We start from the raw sequence: 9,715 nt of genomic DNA on the forward strand, positions 1-9,715 counted from the left end.
GGAGGAAGAGGGAGAAGATCTAGGGCACAATGCAAAATGCTGGGGCTAAGTAACCCAGACTCTTTCCCCAAAGTGTTTAGGATTTAAATTGCTGTTTTTAATTTGCGGATATCTGGGGGGGGGGGGGATAGCAGATTTTATTATGGTCTACAACACTCAGAGGGAAGGGGTGTGTGTTTGTGTGTACGTGTGTCTGTCTACATCTATCTATCTATCATCTATCATCTATCATCTATCATCTATCTATCTATCATCTATCTATCTATCTATCTATCTATCTTTCTTTCTTTCTATCATCACTCTTGTTATGTCATTTCCTTGTGCATCTTGGTAATAAGTTGATTTCTTTTTTTAAAAGAAAGAGAAAGGAAACCTTGGAGTTTTCCCATTTTATCCTCACATAAAACCTGTGAAGCAGGTTAAAAACCACCCAATTGTGGTTGGAGCTTCCTTTCTCTCGGGGAAGAAGAAGGACAGCGAACTGTTTCAACACAACATGACATGCAACACCTGTGGGGCATTAGAAGTGAGGCTACATCTGCAGCAGGGGCGTAAGTGTAGTTTGCCCATACATACTCCTGCCCACCTTCAATCAAAGTCAGCATGTTATTAGTAGAGATCTCCACAATGGGAGTTTTGACACTTGTGAGCATCCAGTCTAGAAAAACATCCTGATGCTGGTTAGTCAACAAAAGCAAAATTGAGCCAATTATATAGGGACAATGCTGGAAACACATAATGAATCATATTATTAGGAGTTTGGGGGATCGGTCTGGGCTCCTTCCAAATCTTGGGATCTGGGTGTGGGAATTCGGTGGAATGTATAAGAGCAAGCTTGCCAAAGCAGTTCCTTTGTCAAGGTACGGTAAGTGCCATAAACAAAGAACAAAAGCCAGAGAAATGTGTGAGAGCTGAGCTGGGAGCTGGAGGCAGAGAGAGAGACATGTTTTTGCTCTGTGTTGGATTCAGAGCTGTAACTAATTGAGAAGCAAGTGTGAATGCTGTGAGCTCCTCCATCTTATGCTCAGGTTGCACTTACGTGCAAATAAAACCATATAGCCTAAAAACACCACAGTTGACCTTCATTCCATGGAAACTGAACACTGGATAAGTGGTGGAACTCCTGGAGTCTCTTACTGCTCAGAGGTTGAGTTGGCATTTAACAGTACGGACCATATGAAACAAAGAAAAGTGATCAAGCACAGCAGGTGCAGAGAGGATCAATGATAATCTAAGGCGTGTGGGAAGCCTATCTGTGTTTGTAGCATGGAAAAGCAGATCAAAGAAGAGCTAACCCTAATCTCCTGTCTAGGCAGCTAGTCCTGGGTACTAAAATAAAATAAAAAAATATTTAACCGAGAAGAATATAGAGACTGCCAGCATGGGTCAACACTGGAATACAGTCTGCAATGGGATGTGAAATAGTATATATGGCATCTTTCACTATTAAATAACAAGCCCATACACATTTCGGATTAGGAAACACGGCCTCTAGGGCAGAGGATGTTACATATGGGAATCTTCACACACACAAATTTGGTAACAGAAACGGCAACAAACCCACCACCCCTTTTTCATTGTACCTAATCCTTTCTTCAACACATGCACACACAACTTGCTCACTCTTGCACAAAATTACAGTGCACATATGCCAGGATATCCACACATAAACACATGTTCTTCCCCCACCCGATCCCTACATCCTGGTCATGCACAAACACACACCCATTGGGATACACATTTACTGAGATCTGCTGTTCTGCCAACCTAGCAGTTCAAAAGCATGCCACAGTGCAAGTAGATAAATAGGTACCACTCCAGCAGGAAGGTAAACAGTGTTTCCATGCGCTGCTCTGGTTCGCCAGAAGTGGCTTAGTCATGCTGGCCACATGACCTGGAAGCTGTATGCCGGCTCCCTCGGCCAATAAAGCGAGATGAGCGCTGCAACCCCACAGTCGCTCACAACTGGACCCTAATGGTCAGGGGTCCCTTTACCTTTACTGTTCTGTTAGATAGGCCCTTCTGATGGAAAAGGGAAGTTTGTCACCTCGTACCCCTCCAATTTTCTCTTTTAATTCTCTAGTGACAGTTTGGTGGGGGTTATTTGTCAACAAGGGAACAGGGTGAACTCAGGCAGAGCCACACCACACATTTAAAGCACATTCAATACACGTTTAAAGAACAAAGCTTTCCCCCAAAGAATCCTGGGAACTGTAGTTTGTTAAGGGTGTGCAGAATTGTAGCTCCTTGAGGGCGAAACTACAGTTCCCAGGATTCTTTGGTGGAAGTTTTAGTTTTGCTTTAAATGTATTTCCTTTATTTGTGTTGTTAATTATCTTCAGTGTATTTCACCTTGAGACAGTTGTTTAGAAGGTGCCTAAACAATAAATTTATAATAATAGTCATGTGCTTTAAATGTCCACTGAATGTAACTTAATGGATGGTGTGGCTGGTGCTATTACCCACAAAGCAGAGCTCAAATCGGCCGATTACAGATATTTTGCAATCCTATACCTCCCCAACCAAGAGTAAGCACCACTGAACTCAAAGGGACTTACTTCTGAGAACACGCATATATAGAATTGCCCTGTAAATCACACTTGTTGGTTTATCCATAAGGGCAAATCAGGAAGCAGGAGACTGGGATTTAAAAGCAAGCATTGGATTTTCCAACATCACATGATGCCAGAGTGGCCAGATGCAAAAGAGGGTGGGGCTCTTGCACCGTAAATAGGCATAGGGAATTTCAACAGGTATAGCTGGATTGACAAGTTAAATGCTAAAGAGTGCCACTGTCCTGTTCTCTTTTTCACATGGTCATTCTACATTACCTTCTGAAGAGAGAGGCCCACTGTCTCAGTTTGCCCTAGAGAAGGCATGACCTACACTGTATTAAACTCAATGCTTTTCTGTGAAGGCTGCCACTCCCCCGCCCCCCTGCTTCTGGCAGTCATTTTGTGCTGGCACCTACAACACTTTTATCATGATCTGTATCAGCACCTAACTTTTGACTGAAACACTAATTAGACTGGATTATTCCATTGTTTTCATTATTCTGGTGTTAATTGAGGGGGTCTCTGCTTAGAAAAGCACACCATGCCTACCATGGAATAGACCTATCTTTTCAGAAACCTGCAAATCTCAACTTTCTCCTCACAATTAGCAGCTCTCTTGTTGCAGAGAGAGTGGGTGAATCAAAGCCTCAGAACAAGCAGGTGTGGAGAACTCAAAGCCAAGGATCTGAGGACTCACCATATTCCTGGAAGGGCACAACATAAATAGGCTGCCCAGGTAGTTTTACTGGCACTAAGTTTTGCTCCACCCATTGCAGATTAGACATTGGTCACTCCCCTTTTGGTCTTCAAATAATCTTTCCATTCTTCAGCAGAGTGCAGACTTCTTGCACCTTATAGACTTCACTCCTTAGCCATGCTAGCCTCATATTCACTATATGGTACTCTTATCTCTCTCCCACCCCCACCCCCCTTATGATCTGACTTATTCACACTATCACTTGACACATATATTGACCACCTTGTGTACTGATCAATTCTCCCAGGTATAAAAGCTTTTCTCATTTTTCCACAGCTGTTCCTTGTTAAAATCCTATCTTAGCTGCTGAACTGAAGCTCAGTTAAGCAAAATCTTCAGATTTTCTATGCATCTGATAAGATCCACTTCAGCGGGCAAGATTGGATTTTCACAAAGCATAGCTTCAGAACATTGAGAAACGCGCTCCGAGCAGGGAGAAGTGATCAATACACAATACAGTCAAAATACAGGTCAAGCAAATGTGTGGGTGAGCCCCTTGTCTCATCTTTTCAGCAAATGTCTTGGCCCAACCCTCTGAAGATCCAGCTCCTTCTCCTCCTTTCTGAGAGCATGTTAATATTACTCTGCCTCCATTGTACTCCGACTGCTAGTTTGTGAAGCTGCACTTAGAAGACCTTAGCCACAAGCCCTAGGAATCCTCAAAGCACTTTTTCCTCAAACCAGCTTCCATTTGACCAGAAAACTTGCCTTAAGATGCTTGAGACAGGTGCCAACCATGGTACCTCTCACAGGATTCCCTACTGATCATCTTCTCACCTGTGGCGAGAAGGATCTGAAATTGGATCTCCCACTCCACACACACCCTCTTTAAAACAGCTAAGTGGGGGACTGTTTTCAATCAGTGCAGTGGTGGGGATCTTTAAGCTCTTCCCTTGTCTTATTTCCCATATGTACCTCACCCCCCCTCCCTTGCTACAGAAGGAAACAAGGCAAGTACCTGTATGATGGAATCATGGCGTTGGCAGGGACATCAAAGGTCCAACCCCTGCCAATGTATAAAATCTGCTACAGCAATCCCTGGTCAGTTGGGTGCCTCCCCTACCCTGTAGAGTCAATTATGGGTTTTGAGGAGTCATTAGGCTGGGGAAACAGTGGGAGGGGGAGCATTAAAACTGCTCCAGTCAGACTATGCATGTATGCATGTGTACATACCCTGTACATACACATTTGCTTTAAAGGGAAAGCATGAGAAACCTAGTCACACAGATCTTCCACATTTGCTTCAACCCTAATTCTACCTCACATCAAGAAAGGGAAGAGCAGGGCATAGGCAATGTGGATCGCGGAGGGAAAAGGGCAGAAGGCCCTGCAGCTGCATCCTGTTTTGGTGCCTCAGAACACTGAAAGGCAGAGGCACTTTTTTCCAAATGAGAACTTGGCACCTGTTCTGATGCAACCTAAGGCCCCTTTTCTGCACTTCTGTCCCTGTTTTCACATGTACATTTGAACAAATAAAGATGGCTAGCCAGAAAATACAAGTGCATAGATATGTATGGATTTGCAAATGTGCATATGGGTATGTTAAAGCATTATGGTTTTGATCCTTTGCTTCCAGGCAAATACCTGCACAGTTTATTGTGCTGGCTGTGGTCCACAGCCTGGCAGCTGTCCAGTTTCAAACCTCTTCTTTCCGTAGAGCCTCTTGAGGCAGGCAAATGACTTGTCTATGATGCTGTGCTCCCAAAAAATATTCTCCCAGTGCTGACACCTGAAAACTTCAGGCCCCCATGTCACCCTCCTTAAAAGAGTAACTATCTCAGATGCGGGATCTCCACCCACCCAGTATAACTACGTAGGACAATGGCAAAGGTACCAGGAGATCAATCATCACCTGGCACAGAAACTCTGAGCCTCACCAGCAATGTTGCTCACTGCTACGTTTTCTTCTCTGCTCCTGCAGAGCCATGATGCAGTCTTGTCCCACGTATGGAGGAACTGGAAGCAGGCCCTCAATCCCATAATTATGAAGGGGACAGTCGTGCCAGCATGCCAACCCCTCCCTGCCGCCCTTGTTAAGCTAATCAGCCCTGAAGTCAGCACCTGTGAAGGTTGGCAAGGCAGAGCAGAGCAGAGGACTAGGTGTTCTTGCAAGGTTTGTCCCCAAGGATGGCACTGCAGCATGGATACAAAAAGGCTGGGCACCAAGTCAGAAAGAGAGAGAGAGAGATGAAAAGGACCAGGTGAGTCCTTGGCAAATGAGGAGTTAGTGCGGAAAGGCTGCAGGAGGAGAGCGAAGGGCGGTGGAATGAGAGCACTGTTGACGGCTGCCAAAGGGAAGGGGCCGAAGGAGAAAGGTGCACATAGCAAGGACACAAAGGGCTGGCTTAAAATAAAAATTAAAACCAGGCTCCAGAGAGGGACTTTGGCTGAAAACTCCAATAAGGTATTGGCCACGTTGAATAGAGGTGGCGTAGCAGTGTGGTGAGGAGTGTCAGCTGGAGCCAAGCAGGCCATGGCTTGAATTTCAATGCAGGCAGTGATCTTGTTTAGGTGGCTTGAATCAAGAGGAGGCCTCACAGCTCCATGGCAGGACACCTGGTTTGCATGCAGAAGGTCCTAGGTCCAGGCACTGTCATCGCCATTGGAAAGGCTCGGGGGTAGGTAGTGGTGGAAGGGCCTCCATCTGAGACCCTGAGTCATTATCAGACATAGACAGGCTGGGTGGACAAATAGCCTGCCCTGGTCGAAGGCAGCTTCCTATGTCTCCCTAAGCCATCATCTCTCTCTCCACCTGGAGACACCACATCACAGCAAATGATGCCAGCCGAGGCCCAAGAGTACCTTTGTTTCTGCACCTACAATGGCAGCCACCATAGCAATTTTCCTAAATCGCGATCCCCAAGTGTTTTGTCATTCTGTGGCATTCTGGGTAAAGAGCACATGGTGGCCATCAGATAATTTTCTTCTAGCCCACTGTACTGCAGAACAAGTGCATTGGGGGGGAGGCATTGTGTTTTGGGAAAACAGGGGCTGCCTCCAGACTGTCAGTATTTTGTGGGAGGTTTTCAAGCGGGCAGATTAGATGAAAACTCATTCCCACCCAGCCCAAATCATGATGAAGAAGCTTAATTGTATCACTTCAAATGTGGAATTATTAGTGTCCCTAAACTGTACAGTGCGAATGTGACCAATGTAGTCCCTGATCATGATAGCTGTTGGTCTTTCCTTTCTGCTGCACCTTCCTTCTGCTGATAAACAAGAAATTCTGGGATTGGGAGTCCCTGGGAGTGCATTTCACACAGGGCACAGATCTCTCTGTCTCTCAAATGAGAATTCCTAGTTTAACTGCACAAGCACACATTCGGTTCTAAAGAAGGGATGGGGCCATGACTCACTGTTCAGAATATTACTTGTTTTGCTCTAGCACTGCTTTTGATTGGCTCCAGAAAAAAACCCCAAAAGATCTGGACAGTAGGTGCACAGCTACAGGGAAATCAGCTTGCACAAACATTGCCAAGCCTTATCTACAATTTAGCTTCAGCTTCCCGGCAACCTGGGCTGGGGTCCGCAGGATCTCTGATCCCCAATAAAGTGCTTCTTTCCTCCTCATACTTGGGTCCTGCCTCTGGGTTGAAAATGGGGTGGGGTTGGTGGCATAAACAAAATGAGATGTCCATCCTCTTCTTCCTCAGACTATTACAATCCATAGCATCTGGCTGGTCATGGTTAGGAACGAATAAGGTTCTGATCCAGAAAGGTAACTCATACATTTTGGATAAAGGTGGTCTAATTGACATCAGCAGTAGGATTCCCCCCACCCCCAGAAGACTCTTGTTTTATCAGTACCAACCAGACCCCTACCTAATACCGTGGGATACTCTTAGTATAAGCCCTGGATTAGTATCATAGAATCATAGAGTTGGAAGGGATTCTCAGGGTCATTATTTGGTCCAACCCCCTGCAATGCTGGAATCCAGCCCACAGCCATCCCTGGGTGGGCTTGAACTGCCAGCCTTCTGGTTAATAGCCAGATGCACAGACCTATTGTGCCACACCACCTAGGTCTACATTACTACTTCTACACTGAACAATGATAGTTCTTAAGGAAAATAGGCAGGAAAGGGCAACTTCTAACTTTGCGAATCAGATGTGGGCAGAGTGGGGTGGTTTACCCAAGCAGTGGATGCTGAGGGCATGGAGCAGAGGTTAAGTATTGGAGCTGTGTGTACCTTGCATCCTTCCCTGCACCCAAAAGCTAGCCTGGTGCCAGTGGAAGCCGGTCCATGATTAGGTCAAATGGGCAACTGCCCCCACCAACTTCAGCCTGCCCTTATCGAGCTCGCACTCGCCTGCGTTTACTTGCAACCAGTCCAGGGGTCTGGCTATCGCCATCCTCTTCACTGGTCTTATGGTTGCCCCTTGTAGAAATCAGCAGGTGGAGTCCAAAACAGAATTAACTGGCTCTGCCTGTCATTGGCTCTAGCTCCACCTACTGCAGGCCTCCTGCATTACACCTTACCAGTCCCAATAGACAGCAGCCACCACTGCCTGCCTGATGCCCTGCGGTGCAGGGGAGGGTGCTGTGAGTACTGAAGTAAGATCAAGCTGCCAGTCTTGTTGGCTTGTGGTAATGAAATGGAATGGGCCACTGGAATAGCTCAACTGGTAGAACATGAGAAGCTCAGGGTTGTGGGTTTGAACCCCGTGTTGGGCAAAATCTTCCTGCATTGCAGAGGATTGAACAAGATGACCCTTCCAATTCTATGATTCTATGCTGCTTGCTGGGACCAGGATGTGGCAGGGCAGCAGCAGGGGTAGGCATGTCCCAAGTTGACAGCTGTGGGTCCAGGTGTGTGCACACTTATGCCTGCCACCACCATCAATCCACCTCACCCCACCCCACCTTGGTCCTGCCGAGTGGCAGCACTGCCTTCACTTCATGCACTCCACCTCATGCAACTTGCAACTGGCAAGATGTCCAGGGCCAGTCCTGGGAGGATTGTGCATGAGGTGGTAATTGAATTGGCCCACATACTAACAGCAACAACAACACTTTCCTTTTTCTTGTCCCCACTCAGACATTGTGTGTACTTAAGAAGAGCCCTGCCGGATCAGGCCAAAGGCTCACAGTGGCCAACCAGATGCCTATAGGAAGCCTGCATGCAGGAGCATATATGTGGGGGTCAGAGCATGACGACATTGCTGACCTCACGCCCAGCATCCATGTGGCACCTTCTATGTGTCTTGGAAGTCCAGACACCTGCCTACGGAAAGCCTATGTGCGAACAGCTGTTCACACATAGGCTCCCATGTGATCAGAGACCCTGGTTGCGCAGGGTTTCTTACGGTGTGGAACTTTCCCCATGCAGACAGCCCATGCACAAGTACCCAGAGGGCATGGCCAGAGCCACGCATTATGTTGGGGCTGAGGCCAGCAGTGCAGTCCTGTTGCTCTCTTCCTCTGTGTGTAGGTTCTCTACACATAGAGAACACCTGAATGGGATAATTGCTAAGCAACATTGAAAGCAGGGGCATTGCTAGGCGGTATTTAAAAGACTCAGGGCACAGGCCAACAACAACAACCAACACCTATATGCCAAATTGTATGTAGAGATGTGGATGGTGGGTGGGCAGAATCTCACCAGCCCTGGGGTCTGCAGTGTGCCCAGCTGTCCTGTAAGCAAAGTAAATTCCTTCCTCCAGTGGCAGCAGAGCAGCCTTAAATCTTCATTGCAAACCTACATTGCGTTAAGAGAAACAGTGACTTGGGGGGGGGGGGCGGATCTATAGCCCTCCAAGAGGCTGCTAGCCTACAATTCCCGTTAACCCTGGGCATTGGCTGTACTGGCTAGGACTGATGGGAATTCTAGTCACAGTGTCTGGAGGACGACAGGTTCCCCTTCCCTGCTGTAGGTTCTTCCCCATAAGAACCATTCATTTGTTCCTTGCACACTGCATTCAAGTTCACAAACAAATGAACATAATGGGTGGGAGCCAGAGGAGCAGCAACTTTGTGGGCAGGAGTTGTCTCCCTGTGAGGGAGGAAAAGGTTTCATACCCTTCATCACCAAGCACATAAGGTAACATTAGAGATGAGCCTTCCACCCCGAGGCCTAATCCATGCGATCCTTCCCTCTTACATGGAGGAAAGCAACATTATGCTCGGTTAGCCTCACATCATATTATATGGTGGTGAGTGAGGAACCCTACAGCATAAGAAAAATGGCTGCCTCAACCAGGTAGGACTGAACTCCTCTATGTTTCTTCTCTGTTACCAGTATCTCTGGAACCGAAACCGTTAGGCCTTGTTACAAAACATTTGCTACTCACCTATCCAGGCCAGCTGCGAAGTTGGGTGCCATCATCCCCACCCCTGGTCAGTCGTCTCCTTAAGCTGCAGCTTACCTGGCTCTGAGGAATCTCTTGCCATATTGAATTTCCC

General features: G+C 46.9%; 1 protein-coding gene across 3 annotated transcripts in view; it reads right to left on the reverse strand.

Annotated features, from left to right (window-relative positions):
- The window catches only part of SPEG (striated muscle enriched protein kinase), a 104,504-nt gene that overhangs the window by 90,509 nt on the left and 4,280 nt on the right, over positions 1–9,715 (reverse strand). Inside the window, exon 1 of one of the 3 annotated variants that reach the window (XM_080980753.1) lies at positions 9,604–9,710. The exons of the other annotated variants lie outside the window; for them this stretch is intronic. The gene's annotated coding sequence lies outside the window, so the exon portion shown is untranslated. Of the gene's footprint in view, positions 1–9,603; positions 9,711–9,715 lie in introns of those variants that run through there. 3 annotated transcript variants of the gene reach the window in all.

This window comes from Podarcis pityusensis (genome assembly GCF_964106645.2).
Source record: "Podarcis pityusensis genome assembly, chromosome: 1".
NCBI lineage: Eukaryota > Metazoa > Chordata > Lepidosauria > Squamata > Lacertidae > Podarcis > Podarcis pityusensis.